The 19430-nt window shown below is 41.6% G+C and overlaps 1 long non-coding RNA gene across 11 annotated transcripts in view; it reads left to right on the top strand.

Moving 5' to 3' along the window:
* Positions 1-19430, top strand: part of LOC137636308 (uncharacterized) — a 267899-nt gene that overhangs the window by 192742 nt on the left and 55727 nt on the right. The window lies entirely within an intron of this gene.

Here is a 19430-nt window from a genome sequence, read left to right as displayed (position 1 = left end):
GAAACTAAGAATGATATCTATTTCCTGATTTCCATTCCTCACTGGGCTATTTTTCTTTATTGGAGCTCTTGGGCCTAAGGCATCTTGCTTTTCCAGATAGGGTTATAGCTTAGCTTGTAAAATTACAATAATGATTATATTAATGTCGAGTCATAAGGGTAGGAAGAATCTTATAATTTGAAAATTCTTCTGTTGGTGAAGTGTTATTTTTAGCAGAATAATATAATCTAATATTTAAATTAAAAAAAAAAAACATGGTAAAATTAGTGCCTAATAACGTTAGTAGTTTCTAACAATTACCGGAACTCTTTAAAATTTCTTTTAATTACTATATGGGCTACTTTTCTGGTACTGTAAATGTACTCTATTCTTATTCTATCATTTTAGCTATAGAATATAATGACGGATTGATTACGATATATTGTAATATATATATATATATATATATATATATATATATATATATATATATATATATATATATAAAAGTATATACATATGTATATATATATATATATATATATATATATATATATATATATATATATATATATATATATATATATAAAAGTATATACATATGTGTATATATATATATATATATATATATATATATATATGTATATATATATATATATATATATATATGTATATATATATATATATATACACATATGTATATACTTTTATATATATATATATATATATATATATATATATATATATATATATATATATATACACATATGTATATACTTTTTATATATATATATATATATATATATATATATATATATATATATATATATATATATATATATATATATATATATATATATATATATATATATATGTATGTATGTATGTATGTGTGTGCCCATGCTTGGTACTACAATAACAATATCATCACAATTCGTAAACCGGGTCCTGTACATAATTGTCTTATATAATTCAACAATATGGTCATTACATGATACAACCCTGTGTGTATTTGTAAAGAGAGAGAGAGAGAGAGAGAGAGAGAGAGAGAGAGAGAGAGAGAGAGAGAGAGAGAGAGAGAGAGAGAGAGAGAGAGAGAGAGAGAGAGAGAGAATGATACTATTTACCTTTCCACATCTCTTACCACATTCTACTTTTTTATTTTTTTCCTTTTTATAAGTTTTATCAAAATTTAGAGGTTTTCGTAAAATCCAAACTTTATTTCATGAAACATTTTTCATTTCTTCATTTCAGAAATTTCTTCGAAAAAAAAGTCCTGTTATTTTTTTTTTCCTTAGAGCAATATTTTAAAGTAACATAAAAAATCTAGTTTGAAAAGCAGGATGCTATAAGCTCCAACAGGGAAAATAGCCCAGTGAGGAAGGGAAACAAGGAAAAAATAAAATACCTTAAGAACAGTAATAACATTAAAATGAATATTCACTATATAAACTATGAAAAACTTTAACAAAACAAGAGGAAGAGAAAGAAGGTAGAATAGTGAGCCCGGGTGTACCTTCAAGCAAGAGAACTTTAACCCAAGACAGTGGCAGACCATGATACAGAGGCTATGGCACTACCCAAGACTAGAGAACAATGGTTTGATTTTGGAGTGTCCTTCTCCTAGAAGAGCAGCTTACCATAGCTAAAGAGTCTCTTCTACCCTTACCAAGAGGAAAGTACTCCCTGAACAATTACTGTGCAGTGGTTAACCTCTTCAGTGAAGAAGAATTATTTGGTAATCTCAGTATTGTCAGGTGTATGAGGAGAGAGGAGAATATGTAAAGAATGTGCCAGACTATTCGGTGTATGTGCAGGCAGAGAAAATGAACCGTAACCAGACATAATGATCCAATATAGTACTGTCTAGCCAGTCAAAGGACCCCACAATTCTCTAGCAGTAGTATATCAACGGGTGGCTGGTGCATCTGTAGCTCCCTCTTTTTTTTTACTACTCAAAGAAAGAGAGAGAACACCCAGCTAGTAAGTATACGTAAAACTATTTCTTTCTATGAGAGGAAATAACCAGTAATTAACATTCAATCTTTAATGTGATTTTATGTTCATGGCAAATATATTTTCTTTCTTTTGTCGAAGATCGCCATTTCGTGTCACCAATCGTCTGGTTTTTATTTGGTTTAGTTCGTTTATTATTGATTAATATTTTGAATAATATAAATGATAGTTAATGCAAATATCTGTACAATAATATATGAATATAAATTTAATTATGGAAATATAGATAAATTATTAGAATTAATGTATATTTATACGAATAATAATCTCCAAATATTTGGAAAATCAGAAACTATCGTAAGAAACAAACTCAAAACCACAAACAGGTTCGAGTTTAGATGAGTTGCCTTTTCATTTGCTCCATTTGTTTATGGTTTCGTTTACTAATTATAGTTTGATATTTGCTATTATTTGAACGAAATTTTATGAAAATAAAACCCCATCACTACTTAAAAATAAATAAAATAATTTTATAAATAACTAAATAATTATAATTAAATCACAATTGTAAGAATAATAATTTAGAGTTATTTATGATATCGTAAATTGTCGTAGCAAACGTATTCTTAACCACAAACCTTAATGGCGTAACGTCGTTAGATTTTGGTTGAGTTCAGTAATTAAAATTTGATATTTATCATTATTTTAAGAAAAGTTTACAAATATAAACTTACATTAATATTTAAAAGAGTTTATAATTGATACTGTTATAAAATGATTATTAGAATTATTGCACAAATATAAAAATATTAATCTATAAACGTCCACTAAATCTTAAACGTCGTAAAAAACGTTTCCAGTAAACAAAACTGTCAGCCTTCGACAATAACAATAACGTTGAGCGCGAAGTTTGCGAACTGCCAGAAGTTATTTAATACCGTTATTTAAACATTTCCTGTGAACTAAAACCTTATTTTATAAAGTGGAAAGAAACAACGTCCAACAATGTTACCAGACAAATCCCTGGAATTTCTGGAAATCTTACGAAATCTGGAAAGAAGTAAAGCCGGCCAAATGCCTTCATTCAACGTAAGTTTGACCCCTATAGGTCGTTTACCGAATCTCTGCCGGTTAAATAACGAAGGCTAAAGGTTTTTTCTTTGTATTTATTGGTATTTTGGACTTTTCTGAGGAGAATATCTGTTGGGAAATCCATATAATTAGTTAAGATGGACAGTGGCCCTTCAAAATAAGCTTGAGTACATAGATCGTCTGGTATTATTTTACTGTATTGCAGGGCAATGTAACCTAGGAAAAAAACTACTTTTTTTTAGCTGAATGTGTTCTGATTGTATTTACTGCTAATTTGAATGTTTCTGATGAGAATTTGTGGAAATTTTTATTTTCCAAAAGCTGTGATTTTTTAAAAACCAAAATTTCAAAAGGGAATTGGTTAGTTTGTAGCAGGGTGGATACATTTTATATATTTAATAGATAGGATATGCTAAGTTAGGTTATCACAATCTATTTTAATAGATGTAATTAGTTTACTGTAATACAATAGTTAAACTGATTTTTTACTAACAATTTAATACTGCACTACCCTACTAAAATGAATTTGAGCCTCATTACCTAGTCCCGTGTTGAAGAAAAATGGAGCCTTTGTATATAGACGGCCAAGGCCTCCTGAGCTCACAGAAATTGGGAATTTTCTTTCCATTTCCAGTCGTTCGTGGCCATGTCCGTCATACTACAAAACCTCGTACGCAAGAACACTGCCTATCTCAAAGGTCCCCACTTGTCCTAACCTAGAAGACATATTGTTAGGTTACCCTGTGTTTGCCTCCTAACCGGTTACACTCATGGCAATGTAACCACGAATCATATTCTGTAAAAGAAATCGATTTTACAAGTGATAAGAAAATTTACGCCTGTCCCAACGAAGTACATTCAACCCGCATTGTCATTTTATTTTATTTTTTTTCTTTCGGGGGGGCGGTCGGTGAATGAGATGGACTGGTGCGTGTTCTGCGGTTCATCTTATGCAAAGCAAGGAAGTATGACAAAAACATCAAGATAATTAGGATATTTATAAAATCTTCATGGTTTTTTAGCAATATTCCTTTGATTTGAGCTATTATAACAGCGCCAGAAAATTTGGGCTTGCCATTGTTCGTTGATTTTCCATCTTGAACATAACACATGTCACTAACACCACACTTGGAACAAAGGCCGGAATAAACACCCTGGAATCCCTCTCCTTCTCATTCCCTGTACCTCCATGAACAGTATATTGGGAGGAGGGTGATGGAAATGGAGGTACAGGGAACGAGAAGGAGAGGGAGACCAAAGCAAAGGTGGATGGACTGTATCAAGGATGACCTTCGATTAAAGGGATTAACCGGTGATGAAGTGTGGGACAGAGGTAGATGGAGAAAGCTGGTCAGAAACATTGACCCCACATAAAAGTGGGAAAAGATGCAGACAAAGAAGAAGAAGAAGAATTTCCTTTGTTGGGTGAAGTTCATAACCTCACCAGCTTTAGATTGTTCAACTTGTAAAAGGAATCTCTTGTATCACGTCGAACTTGGTAACTCTCGGAGTTCAACGTTGCCATTTTGACGTCTCGGCGGCCAAGAAGTTAGAACGGGCATCTCCACTCTTAGTTTGATGCTCCCATTACCCTGTTTGAATTTTAAAATGTTTGGATTCTGATTGAATTAAAAAAGTTCTCTGGCAATTTCCCAGGTTAAGCGGGGACTGATTGGATTGTTTTAAATTACTGCGCCTGTCGATTGGTTCAGTGTCTTGCCGCTAAAGTGCTGATGAATTGATCAAAACATTACGTACAGTGAATCCTTACCTACTGGTTACGCTGCATCTCCCTAGCAAGCCCCCCCCCCCCCCCCCCCCCACCTTTGTGTTCTTAGCTTACCCTAAGACAACTCGCAACCCTGTGTTCACTTATCGTCTGGCTTCCCAACGGAAACTTCAGACTTTCAGAGGTATATACTAGTGTAAGTTGTCTTGATAATTGGTGAAGAGCTTTTTTACGTCGATTAACATAATCAAAACCGTTCAAAATGCCTTGAAGCACGCCACTAACACCCCCACCTCTGTGTTCTTAGCTTACCCTAAGACAACTCGCAACCCTGTGTTTACTTCTCATCTGGTTTCCCAGCGGAAACTTCAGACTTTCAGAGGTATATAATAGTGTAAGTTGTCTTTATAATTTGTGAAGAGCTTTTTTACATTGATTAACATAATCGAAACTGTTCAAAATGCCTTGAAGCACGCCACTAACACTTCCTATTTACTCCAGTAGGGAAATGGTCACTTGTTTGGGATGTTTCCAATACCATTAAATGAATCTTATTTAAACAAGTCACTGTCAGATACAGAGCTAGCATCAGTAGATGTGCAGGTAAAATTGGCCGAGAAAAGTCACTCGACAGTCGAAACCTCTCTGATTTGCTGTGAAAAATATCGTCCTGACTAACAATAAAGAAAATGGAAAAATCAAAGTTGGGACAACAGCACCACATGTTACGAACTCAGGGGTTAAGATCAAGTTGAAACTCATTCAAATTTAATTCAGTGGTAAGAGGTCACGGAAGCTTCAAGGTTACCATTATCCGCCACTTATGCCTTGTTCCAGTCTCTTAATATTGTACTAGAGTATAGTAAACCTGGCATACTTATGGTACCTTTGGCATTTTTGTAAGTACAATTGTTTTAAAGGTTTTGAAGGCTGCTCAGTTATGGCAGAGGCAAGGGGCAGTGATGTTTGCCCTATCAAGCATGCCAATGCCTTAGAGACTGATATATGCTCAGTGCCCAAGCCTCCTCTCCATCCAAGCTAGGACCAAGGAGAGCCAGGCAATGGCTGCTGATGACTCAGCAGATGGACCTATAGGTTCCCCCAAACCCACCATCCATAGCTCACAAGGATGGTGAGGAACTAACGAGTTTGAGCAAGACTCGAACCCCAGTCCGGCAATCGCCGGGCAAGGACGCTTCCACCAGGCCACCACAATCCTAGGCTCCCCTTTTTTTTTTTGTGAGTTTGGACTAGCTGAAGGTTGTCTAAGTCTAGCATAGGCTAGGTCATGATTGCTTTGCGAACTACCAGGAGTTGCCTCGACACAGAATTTACGCTCTAGTAAAAAAAAATCAAGGTGAAATGCACATGGTTGCAATTTAATGTAAGCTGCACTTCTAGTCTAGTATATGAAGGCAAACAATTGAACAACTTGTTAATGGTTACCATCGTCCCGCTGTATTTAGCCGTACTGTCCTCGACTTTAAAGTGTTGAGGTTACTTTAGCCGGAGTAAAGTTGATGCTTTGTATGCAATGCTTAGAGCCATTCACGTAACCATGATCAGAAAAGTTGTTCTACTTTAATGCCTTTTTTGAAAGCATAAGGTGTGTTATAAGAAGGCTATTGTAATGCAATGCTGTTTGTTCTTTTGCAAATACAAACCCTCATAGTTTATATGGGTTACACTCTACAGCATTGCCGTTTAGCTACAACCAAAATTAAGGAAATCCTGTGGATCTGGTAACTTTGTATGGTTGTCCCGTTCCTACCCAAGCTGGGTAGGCGTGACGGACTCTGCGGCTAAGTCCCCAGCTTTACTCTTGGCCGCTGCGACGAACTGACGTCTGCTCGGCCGCTGGCCCCTCTTCTCTTTTTTCTTATCAGCTCATGTGATCACGAGTGCTTCTTAAGTATGTATGAAAACCTGCCATGGCCTTGAGGATCGTCTTTGTGGCTTCACGAGTTGGGTGGAGGTCGATCCCCATCCTACATGGCCTGCATGTCAAGGTAAGAAGTGTTCCGTGTCTCCCACTTGCAAAATCTGTAGGGAATGTTAGTCTTCCCAGTGGGGGAAATTCAGTAGCTGTCGTAAAGAGAAAGCTAAAAGGGATTGTTCATCTTCTCCTCTCTCCGAAGAGGGCAAGAAGCAGAAATCTCTCACGAGCCCCGAATTTTCCCTGTCCTACCTATCGTTATCAGAATTCCCAGAGGGGCCGATAACAAAGGATGCGGGCATCTTCATCAAACAGGCACATGTTGAAGAGTTATCTCCGATTATTCTTAGTGAGACGGCGAATACTCTGAGGGATTATGATCATCTGACCTCGGCAATTAACCAACCAGAGCAGGATTTATTAGAGGAACTGTTAATTTCTCCAAGAGTTTGTAAATCCTAACAGATCAATATCCCCACCGAGTATGCTAAGCTCAGGGGAACAGATTTCTCATCCATGATGCAGAATTCACCCATTAATGTAGATCAATTAATAAATAATAACAAGCCAACATGGTCCTCGCACCATTCTGCGAATGGACAACAGGTATCACCAACTCCTTTAACTTTCAAAGTTATATTATTCCTCAGTGAGATCCCATAGTGAGTCGGGGCTACAAGTAATATTCGAAGACTCAAATGGTAAGTTTTCCTCCAGAAAGGAAGCTATTAATGTTTCACCTGGAAAATCATCAACACTTCCAGACTCCTCGCAAGGGGTTAAAGTGTAAAAATATCAGAAAGATTGGTCATATGCTCCTAGTGCTGATGCAAGTTTTTCCATGCGTCCGGAGATACACAAATGACCCGTGCGTCCCTCCAGTCGCAGGAATCGAGGACGTCAAGGTACCCGTTAGGGACAGTAGATCCCTAGACTTAACACCTGTAGGGGAATGCTGCACCCCCTGCAACATTACTGGACGAGGTAGCAGTTCTTCGGGGGAGATCCCAGGGCTATAGAATTTCTTCGCTCAGGGTATCATATCCTGTTCACAAGTTGTTGACCTACATTATCCCATACTCTGACTCTGACGATCCCATCGTTGTATTTGACGGGATCCCGAAAAGATCTGCTCTTGGAGAAAGAAATTTCACTGATGTTGGAGAATGAAGCAATAGAGGAAGTCTTACACAAGTCCCCGGGTTTCTTCTGCAACCTCTTCCTAGTGGAGAAATTGTCGTGAGGTTGAAAACCTGTTGTAGATCTTTCCTGCTTGAAGCAGTTTGTTCTTCAAACTCTGTTTGAGATAGAGACCTGCTGCACAGTGGCGCAGGCCATGCAAGATCAAGGAAGTACCTGCGTTTCATTTTCAGAGATAGAACTTAGGAGTTCAAGGTGCTATATGTCAGCCTGTCAACAGCCCCACAGACGTTCACTCTCCTGTTCACCTTAAGTCTCCTCATGGGCTCTCGCGACGGGAATAATGCTCTTGCGGTACTTAGACAACTGGCCACTACTGGCAGTCAAGATCTCGTCTTATCCACCAATTAGATTCTTTTCTAATTTTTCGACCTGTGGGTATCCGGCTGTATTACGAGAAATCGAGACTTGACCCACAATGTCGTCTATGGTACATGGGCATGAACATGGATACGGTCCAAGCCAAAGTATTTCCATCTTTAGACAGACCGTAACACCTTTTCTCCAGGAGTTCCTTCCAGCTCACTTCTAGCAGAAGCTTGTGGGTCCCCTTTCATGCATACAGAAACTGGTACCCTTCGCTCGGTACAGTGGCCACTAATGGTCGCAGACCTCAGACTCACTATCGGCCCTTTGGAAGATCCCACGAGACAGGAGAACAGATCTCTCGGGGTGTTTAGAGGAGGGGGATCTGATAGCACCTTTACTGATTCCATCTCTATTGTAGACTTCTGAATCATTTCAGATGCTTCTCGAAAAGAAGGAACAAATCTCATGACTATGGTCACAGGAGGACAAGTCGTTCCCATAAATTGTCTGGATCCCAAAGCAGCGCATCTCGTGTTACTCTGCTTTACAGAAGCGATCGAAAGTCACTCGGTAGTGTTGATGAACGACAACACAACCGTGGTGACTTTTGTCAACAAGCTGGGGGCTCGGTATGCCAGATCCTCTGTCAGTTGGCAGTAGGGATGCAACACTAGCACAGGTAAATGCTTTACATCTCTCAGGTCAATTCATCCCATGGGAAAAGAATTTGATAGACAATATGAGCCGACTAGTTGTCGATACTGTAGTTAGTTCAGAATTGTCTGTGGATCATCTAGTGGCGAAGAGTCTGCTGAATACAGTATGCGAGCTTCCCTGACCGTAGACATGTTCGCCGCATATCTGAACAACAATCTACTAGTATATTCTTCTCCAGTCCTGGATGCAGAGCAGCAGTAACGGAAGACTGTTTTCCAACACTCTTAGGACAGGATGGCGTCTATGCATTTCCCCTGTTCTGTCTGATCCGTCAGGTCTTGAACAAGATCAGGTTGTCACAAAACCAAAGAGTAACGCTAATCACGCCAAGGTGGCCACAAGTGGATTGGTACCTGGACTATTCTAGATCTTCACACAGAAGTTCCAAAAGAACGTCCAGATTGGTCAAACCTTTTATGTCAACCTCATGTGAAAGTTTTACGAAACGGCTCACTGCCCGTCTCTTCATGGCTGAGGGTTATCCAACACCACCTGCGAAAGAAAGGCTTTACGAGACTGACTACGGAGCACTTCAGGATACCTCCGCAAGTCCTCCGCAGCGATCTATCAGGTAAAGTGGTCACTTTTCTGTGATTGGTGTCATAGATGCGGAGGGAGAAACTAATGTCAGTCACAGCAGTAAAAGGTTATCGCTCAGCCTCGAGCCAGGTCTTCAGACTGAAGGGAATTGATCTCTCCTCCTTGTGGGAACTCTCGGCTTTATTCAGAAGATTTGAGCAATCTTGCCCACCTCGGGAACTTGAACTCCCGTCCGGGAGTGTGTTGAAGGCTTTAAGGTCCTAAAGTTGGTACCCGACGAACCGCTATGCAAAGCAACAGACAGGGACCTAACATTGAAGATAAGTGGTTCTCTCAGCTCTTTCATAATCAAAGTGAATGAGCGAACTACACAGTCTCTCTCACTTGGTGTCACAATCTGAGTGTTTAAAAGATTTGTCTTTTTTACTTTTGTGCCAAGCCAAGACCCAAAATCCATCATTGACTGATGAGAGAGTTGTCTCCCTTATGATTTCAGCAATCAGGGAGGTAACTGATGATCATGACAGTCTTACTTTGTCCTGTAAGGGCAGTTTGTCTTTATCTAAAGAGGCCCTCACCCTTTCGCCCTCTCGTCCCTGACTTGTTTGTAAGCACAGGTTGAAACAAGAAGGGAGTAACCGAGAACACCATCTCTTTCTGCTTACAAGAGGCTATTATGAGAGCACACAAATCTTTGGAAGATGCGTCGACTGGGGTCCCTCCCAAGGCTCACGACATTCGTAGTATTGCCGCAACTTTATCATTCCACAAGAACCACTCACAGGTGCGTAATGTTTGGTTCTCTAAAGACAGATTATCTTCACAGCTCCAGTAATTAAAAGGTACCCATAGATCTTTGAACGCATTTTCCTTGTCACATCGACAGTTATTTTCAGCATTATTGTGGCATGAGAATGCAGTAGAATGAAAGGGGCTTCCTTCCTAGGGAGTACCTACACTGATAGCCACTTATACACGTAAGAAAACGTCTGTGACATTACACATATGTGATATATTTCAAATGAAGAAATTGTTCTTACACAAATCTCCAACTTGTGTTATGGCTTTGACAATTACTAAATTTTTTGAGGCTGACGTCATGACTTTATTTATCATACGAGCCGGTCATGATAGTCGTTATTTTATCCTGTGTCAAGGGCCAGACAGACTCCCTAACATTGTCACATAGGTACTGATTCCCACGAAAAGGAAGACGCCCATAATTGACGAGGGTTTGTATGAGTAATTTGTATTTCTCCTAGGTATACAAACCCATTTATGTTTCACGTCTCATCCACCGGCAAGTCTTAACCCAGAGTAAAGTGAGGAACAAAGTCGTAAGCTCCGATGCATCTACCCAGCACGAGTAGGAACAGAGGGTGACCATACATTATTGCCAGACCCACAGGACTTCTTAAATTTTAGTCATAGCAAAAAAATAAGAGAGTAAGCCCCTTTTAAATGATTCAGGTTTGTATAGCTAGGAAAAATACAAATTACTTTAAAGAATTTTAGCTTTTGTAAGTCCACTATTAAGCCAGGTTTTTTTTTGTGTGATTTTAGACTAGGCGAACGTTGTGTGAAGATCTACTGTAGGTAAGGTCCTGATTTGTTTTAGATTTACCAGAGGCTAAGCAAGGTGTGGTGTCTCCAACCAGGAGTTTCCTGGAGACAGAAATTGGTCTCTTGTGCAGAATGAAGGCGAAATGCACATTGCTTTACAGTACAGTAATTTAACGCTCGTACTTTAGTGTATAAAGGCAAACAAGTTGAACAACTTGATAATGGTCACCATTGTCCTACAGTTATTGAGGCTTCTTTAACCTTAGTATGGTTGATGCCTCTTATTGCTTTTTATTTTTCAATTCACGCAACGCTCGGATTTAGTAAAGCAATCATAATAAGATAAGTTATTCAACTTTATTGCCTTTTTCAAAGTATAAAGTGCGTTAAAAGAGCGCTACTGTATATGCACTAGTTTTTTATATATACAGTATTTGTAATCGGCCGTGATGTACGGCTCAGGATACACCTTGACAAGCTTAATTCTAAAGTCAAAGCTCATTCCAGTTCTAAATGAAGTTTCTATATCAGAGGTCAGGCATTTAGAGTCAAAATTTACTGTATATATATATATATATATATATATATATATATATATATATATATATATATATATATATATATATATATATATATATATATATATATATATATATATATATATATACAGATTAAGGGAGGAATGTAGATGCATTGATTGCGTGACACAGAGTAAGGGAGGAATGTAGGTCCGTTGATTGCGTGTCACCGAGTAAAGGAGGAATGTAGATCCGTTGATTGAGTGTCACCGAGTAAGGGAGGAATGTAGGTCCGTTGATTGCGTGACACAGAGTAAGGGAGGAATGTAGGTCCGTTGATTGCGTGACACAGAGTAAGGGAGGAATGTAGGTTCGTTGATTGCGTGACACAGAGTAAGGGAGGAATGTAGGTCCGTTGATTGCGGGACACAGAGTAAGGGAGGAATGTAGGTCCGTTGATTGCGGGACACAGAGTAAGGGAGGAATGTAGGTCCGTTGATTGCGTGTCACAGAGTAAGGGAGGAATGTAGGTCCGTTGATTGCGGGACACAGAGTAAGGGAGGAATGTAGGTCCGTTGATTGCGGGACACAGAGTAAGGGAGGAATGTAGGTCCGTTGATTGCGTGTCACAGAGTAAGGGAGGAATGTAGGTCCGTTGATTGCGGGACACAGAGTAAGGGAGGAATGTAGGTCCGTTGATTGCGGGACACAGAGTAAGGGAGGAATGTAGGTCCGTTGATTGCGGGACACAGAGTAAGGGAGGAATGTAGGTCCGTTGATTGCGTGTCACAGAGTAAGGGAGGAATGTAGGTCCGTTGATTGCGTGTCACAGAGTAAGGGAGGAATGTAGATCCATTGATTGTGTCACAGAGTAAGGGATGATTGTAGATTCATTGAGTGCGTGTCACAGAGTAAGGGAGGAATGTAGATTCATTGAGTGCGTGTCACAGAGTAAGGGAGGAATGTGGATGCATTGATTGCGTGTCACAGAGTAAGGGAGGAATGTAGATCCATTGATTGCGTGTCTAATTTGTTTTCGTATCTTTTGGTTACAGTTATTCATTGTTTTGTTCTTTATCAATAGTCTATGGATTTCAAAGGAGGTTAGACTGGCCACCAAAAACAAATCCTTTCTGTACTAAAACCTTCTTATTGTTTCCTGAAAGCTATGTAAGAAACACTCTAAGTAGAAATAAAAAGACTTTAAAAGAAGGACCAATTATGATAAACTACAAAATACTCTATTGTTTATTTCAACATCTGTAAAGTATTTTAAAAGCATGTTGCAAAAAACTTGTGTATACTCCTGTTATACAGGACCAGATAAGCAGGCTGTAAAGTTAAGTATTTGATGTGTTTTGAAACAGAAAATACAAATTTTTATATATTTGAAATTCTTTTCCAGGAATGCCACTGTGGCAGGCGAAGTGAAGTATTTTTCAATATTAAACTTACCCGATAATCATGTAGCTGTCAACTCTGTTGCCCGACAGAATTCTATGGAGGGATACGCCAGCTATCACAATACTAGAAGGGGGTGTTCTTACCAGCGCCACCTGTGGCCAGGTACTCAAGTACTTCTTGTTGACACCTCCTCAATTATTCCTCTGTCGTGCTTCTGACAAGACGTTCTGGGATACGCTTATGTTCTTGGAGTATTTTCACGACTTTGGTGAAGTATTTCTCTTTGATTTCGGCTGTCGCTTTACTGGAAACTTCTATTTTAGCTTAGTTAGCTTTTGGAATTAATTTGATTAATTTTGGTGACGAAGAGAGTATGAACTCTCGTTCACCTTTCAATGGCCGACCCTTCCCTTAGACGGAAGTGTTGGTGTCTAAGAGAGTATAGACTCTCTTTCTTAATTTTGCTTAACAAAAGTTATAGATTTATTTTATATCTCTCCGCCTCTTATAGGCCTCTTCGATTAACTTCCTTTTATTATAAACTTATTAAAATTAATTTTTATATTTGTTTATATTCGACCTTCCTAATAGTAGGCGGTCTTTTCTTGGTACCGAAGTTAATTATCGTGAGCCCGTCATTTCGGTTTTACCTGTTAACATATTATGCTATTTTAAGGTCTTTGAAAGAATTTCTTTGATAGTCTCGTACTTTTTCAAAGTTGAACTAACGTTTTGTTTGTCTCGGCAGTTGTTGACGTTCAGAACGTTTCAACTTGCACTCTATCGTTACGATAGAGAAAGAATGTTCACGGTTTCACATTGCAGTAAGAGTAACCGATTCTAGCGTTTTGTTCATTCTTTCTTAACTTAATGGTTTTGATCCTAATAAGGAACTTTTCTTTTTGGGAAATATTTCAGTTTTTTCCTTTAACAATAATATGTTTTAACGATATATATGATTGGGCTCTTCTCTCAGGTTCTAAGTCAAGAGAGAGAGAGAGAGAGAGAGATAGAGACGGAGGGAGAAAGAGGATAAACGTTTCCCTCAAGCCTGCCAGGCGTACGAGTAACGTCGTTATCGTTTTGCTCTTATCCCTAGTCTCTTTAGGGGAAGAAACTAAACGTTTCTAGAGTGATCTAGTGTTTAGTCTCTTTCCAGCCACTGAATTTTCTTTCATTAGATTTTTCTGTTACATTGTAATTCTGTTTTCGCAATTACTAACTTTTGAGAAGGATAGAATTGCGTGTTTCAGGTACAAACCACTTAAAGTTTCGAGTTCAGTGAAATAAGTGCAAACAGAAATCAAAGTGATAAGTGATTAGTGCAAAGTATGTCAGTGTTATGCGTGAGGGTACTTTTGTGCGCGCCAGTCGTCCTCCCAGTCCGGGACCTCTTGCAAGCTCCCAAGCCCAGGGGAGAAGCAATGTCGAAGGACAAAAGGGTTCGGCAGGCCTTGATCGGCGCACAGAAGTATCCTCGGTGGTTGTGGGCGTGTCTTACCGAGACCGTCACTCCCACCCGCAGACGATTGAGCCCTTATTTTGCTCGTCTGCAGAAGAGATTTAGAGGAGAAAATAAAGGCAGAGTTACGCTGGTCTCAGGTCTCAAGACCTCTTAAACGTAAAGTCCAGACCTATGCCAGACGTACGAAGTAAAGTTCAACAACCCGGATGCAGTCATTGGGTTAGCTCTGACTCTCCTCAGTCATCAGTTTGTCGGGCTGAGAGTGCGCCTACACTCCCCCCCCCCCTATGCTCGCTCCGCCTGATCGCAGTACCTCCTGCCAGGCGTACGATGTTGTGGACTCTACTACAGTCCATGCAAGCACAGCTTTCGGACCTGATGCGTGAGTGTCGTGCTGAGAGTGTTGCACCTCCTCCTCCTCCTGCACCGGTGGTGCACCAAGCGCCTGCACCCGTTCAGCCTGTGCTGCACCCGCCTGCACCGGTGGTGCACCAACCGGCTGCACCCGTTCAGCCTGTGCTGCACCCGCCTGCACTCGCTGCACCCAGTCGCAACACCATCTGCCAGGCGTACGATGTTGTGGACTCTACTACAGTCCATGCAAGCACAGCTTTCGGACCTGTTGCGTGAGTGTCGGGCTGAGAGTGTTGCACCTCCACCTGCACCCTTTCAGCCTGTGCTCAACCCGCCTGCACTCGCTGCACCCAGTCGCAGCACCATCTGCCAGGCGTACGATGTTGTGGACTCTACTACAGTCCATGCAAGCACAGCTTTCGGACCTGTTGTATGAGTGTCGGGCTGAGAGTGTTGCACCTCCCCTGCACCCGTTCAGCCTGTGCTCAACCCGCCTGCACTCGCTGCACCCAGTCGCAGCACCATCTGCCAGGCGTACGATGTTGAACCTCTTTCTGTGTTCGCTGTTCCCAGTGTTGTTCAGCCTCAGCCTTCTTTAAGGCAACCTTCGGTTTGGGATCAGGAGGATTACCCCACTCTTCCTCCTCCTCCCCTGGCTGCTCCACCGGTGGTGCAACTCTCGGTGGAGGTACAACCTCTTCCACCTGTGAGTCAGTCTCCTCAGCTGCTGCACCGAGCTCAACCCGTGCACCCTGATCCTGCGCCTCAGACACCTCTGCTTGCGGGAACTTTACCTTGTTCTGCGCAACCTCGGTCTCTTCACGCTCCACTCATACCACAGGAACAGGAACTTTCTGCACCTTCCACTGTTGTTGTTCCAGCTCGTTCTGACTCTGCTGTTCAGCATACCTTACCTCCATTTTCTAACCATGGCAAAAATATGAATCATGAGTTATGAATGTAAGGTAAACATTATGTTGATTTTTAAACCCCATGCAAGCATGCATAAAGCACTCTAGCACTGGTCATGGAATTTCTGAGAAATGTTAAACGCCATGCACACGCTCTGCTTTCCTTACAGCAGGCTCTGCTTACAGCAGGCTCTGCTTACTACATGCTCAGCATTCAGCATGCTCTGCATTCAGCATGCTCTGCATACAACATGCTCTGCATACAGCATGCTCTGCATTCAGCATGCTCTGCATACAACATGCTCTACATACAGCATGCTCTGCATACAGCATACTCTGCATTCATCATGCTCTGCATACCTTACCGCATGCTTCTCAACATATCTTGGGTTGTTGCCAACTCACTAGACTGTCAAGCAGTTTCATAACGTTGCCTTCTAGTCTGCTGCTTTTGCACCAGTGAACCCTCACTCAGAGAACTTAGCTTTTCTAGGATAAGGTCCCTGTAGATGAGAAAGTTCTTTTCTCCCTCCTTCTGATATTCCCTTGAGGACTCTGTCATTTGGAGGGAGCCTTTAGCTGCATAACCTCTTATGGACTTTTATTTAAACATAACATGCTTACAGGGAAGGTAATGGTTCCACTTCAGCCGCTAATCCCGTCTGTTACCACACCTGCTCCCATAGACCTTGAGCTGTGTTGCATGACATGCAGTCCAAGCTTAGTCCTTGTTAGAGGATTTTTGTTTACGGAGTCAATGTGTCACGGGGAAGACGTTCAACAACCAACAGAAGGGACTTGTTGTGACGCAGTGCGGCAACCTCAGCAACCCGTTAAGGAGTTGTCTGTACGACCCAGATAGTCTAGACAGATTCGGGTTGTCACTGTACTTCCTCGCTTGCCCATGATTGTCAGTTTACAGACTGTGCAGCAGTATCATGATCTTGTGTCCGGCTCCGTCAGACGACTGGCTTTTAAGAGCTCCCACAAGTCGTCGCTGTCTGGAGATTTTCAAATGGACTATGGATCTGACCAAGGAACTGGGCCTCCTGGTCAATTTTGAGGAGTCTCAGCTCGTTCCATCCCAGACCATTGTTTCCTTGGGTATGGATCTTCAGAGTCGAGCTTTTCGGACTTGTCCGTCGGCCCCAAGGATCTTCCAAGCCCTAGAATGCATCCAGAGCATGCTGAGAAGGAACCGATGCTTAGTCAGGCAGGGGATGAGTCTAACAGGGACACTTTCATCGCTGGCCCTGTTCATCGAGTTAGGGAGACTCCACCTCCGCCCCCTTCAGTATCATCTAGCTGCTCACTGGATAAAGGACATGACGCTAGAGACGGGCTCAGTTCCTGTTTCCGAAGAGATGAGGTCTACTCTAACGTGGTGGAAGAACAGCATTCTTCTCAAGGAAGGTCTACCTTTGGCTGTTCAGACCCCCGACCACCGTCTCTTCTCGGACGCATCGGACACGGGCTGGGGTGCGACACTGGACGGACAGGAATGCTCGGGAACATGGAATCAGGAGCAAAGGACACTTCACATCTATTGCAAGGAGTTGTTGGCAGTTCATCTGGCCTTGATAAACTTCAAGTCCCTCCAGCTTAACAAGGTGGTGGAGGTGAACTCCGACTACACCACAGCCTTGACTTACATCTCCAAGCAGAGAGGGACTCATTCGAGGAAGTTGTTCAAGATCGCAAGGGACCTCCTCATTTGGTCAAAGATCGAAAGCTCACGCTGGTAACGAGGCTCATTCAGGGCGATATGAATGTCATGGCAGATCGCCTCAGCCGTAAGGGTCAGGTCTTCCCCACAGAGTGGACCCTTCACAAGAATGTTTGCAGCAGACTTTGGGCCCTGTGGGGTCTGCCAACCATAGTTCTATTCGCTACCTCGATGACCAAGAAGCTCCTCTTGTATTGTTCTCCGATTCCAGACCCAGCAGCAGTTCGCGTGGATGCCTTTCTGCTGGATTGGTCCCATCTCAACCTGTATGCATTCCCGCCGTTCAAGATTGTCAACAGGGTACTTCAGAAGTTCGCCTCTCACAAAGGGACACGGTTGACGTTGGTTGCTCCCCTCTGACCCGCGAGAGAAGGGTTCACCGAGGTACTGCAATGGCTGGTCGACGTTTCCCAGGACTCTTCCTCCTAGAGTGGACCTTCTGCGTCAACCTCACGTAAAGAAGGTACACCCAAACCTCCACGCTCTTCGTCTGACTGCCTTCAGACTATCGAAAGTCTCTCAAGAACTAGAGGCTTTTCGAAGGAGGCAGCCAGAACGATTGCCAGAGCAAGGACGACATCCACTCTCAGAGTCTATCAGTCTTAATGGGAAGTCTTCCGAAGCTGGTGCAAGGCCAATGCAGTTTTCCTCAACCAGTACCACTGTAACCCAGATTGCTGACTTCCTGTTACATCTAAGGAACGTAAAATCCCTATCAGCTCCTACGATCAAGGGTTACAGAAGTATGTTGGCAGCGGTTTTCCGCCACAGAGGCTTGGATCTTTCCTCCAACAAAGATCTACAGGACCTCCTTAGGTCTTTTGAGACCTCAAAGGAACGTCGGTTGTCCACTCCAGGCTGGAATCTAGACGTGGTCCTAAGGTTCCTAATGTCATCAGGATTTGAACCGTTCCAATCAGCCTCTTTTAAGGACCTCACATTAGAAACTCTTTTCCTCGTGTGCTTAGCAACAGGTAAAAGAGTAAGTGAGATCCACGCCTTCAGCAGGAACATAGGTTTCACATCTGAAACGGCTACATGTTCCTTGCGGCTCGGTTTTTTTGGCTAAAACGAGCTTCCTTCCCGTCCTTGCCCTAAGTCGTTCGAGATCCCAAGCCTGTCCAACATGGTGGGGAACGAACTAGAGAGAGTACTTTGCCCTGTTAGAGCTCTTAAGTACTATTTAAGAAGGTCAAAACCATTACGAGGACAATCAGAAGCCTTATGGTGTGCTATCAAGAAGCCTTCTCTACCAATGTCTAAGAACTCAGTTTCTTACTACATCAGGCTTCTGATTAGAGAAGCAAATTCTCATCTGAAGGAAGAAGACCTTGCTTTGCTGAAGGTAAGGACACATGAAGTGAGAGCTGTGGCTACTTCAGTGGCCTTCAAACAGAACCGTTCTCTGCAGAGTGTTATGGATGCAACCTATTGGAGAAGCAAGTCAGTGTTCGCATCATTCTATCTCAAAGATGTCCAGTCTCTTTACGAGTACTGCTACACCCTGGGTCCATTCGTAGCAACGAATGCAGTAGTAGGCGAGGGCTCAGCCACTACATTCCCATAATTCCATAACTTTTTAACCTTTCTCTTGAATACTTTTTATGGGTTGTTCGGTCGGCTAAGAAGCCTTCCACATCCTTGTTGATTTGGCGGGTGGTCAATTCTTTCTTGAGAAGCGCCGAGGTTAAAGGTTGTGATGAGGTCCTTTAGTATGGGTTGCAGCCCTGTATACTTTAGCACCTTTGGGTTGATTCAGCCTCCAAGAGGAACGCTGCGCTCAGTAAGGAAGACGAACTTAAAAAAGAGACAGAGTAACGGTTCAATTCGACTTCCTTACCAGGTACTTATTATTTCATTGTTATTTGAGATAACTGTTATATGAAATATGGGATACTTAGCTATCCTTTAATCTTGTACACTGGTTTTCACCCACCCCCCTGGGTGTGAATCAGCTACATGATTATCGGGTAAGTTTAATATTGAAAAATGTTATTTTCATTAGTAAAATAAATTTTTGAATATACTTAC

This window comes from Palaemon carinicauda, unplaced genomic scaffold (assembly GCF_036898095.1).
Source record: "Palaemon carinicauda isolate YSFRI2023 unplaced genomic scaffold, ASM3689809v2 scaffold27, whole genome shotgun sequence".
Lineage (NCBI taxonomy): Eukaryota > Metazoa > Arthropoda > Malacostraca > Decapoda > Palaemonidae > Palaemon > Palaemon carinicauda.
Note: the sequence above shows the minus strand (reverse complement) of the source record. Positions and strands in the feature narration are given on the sequence as shown.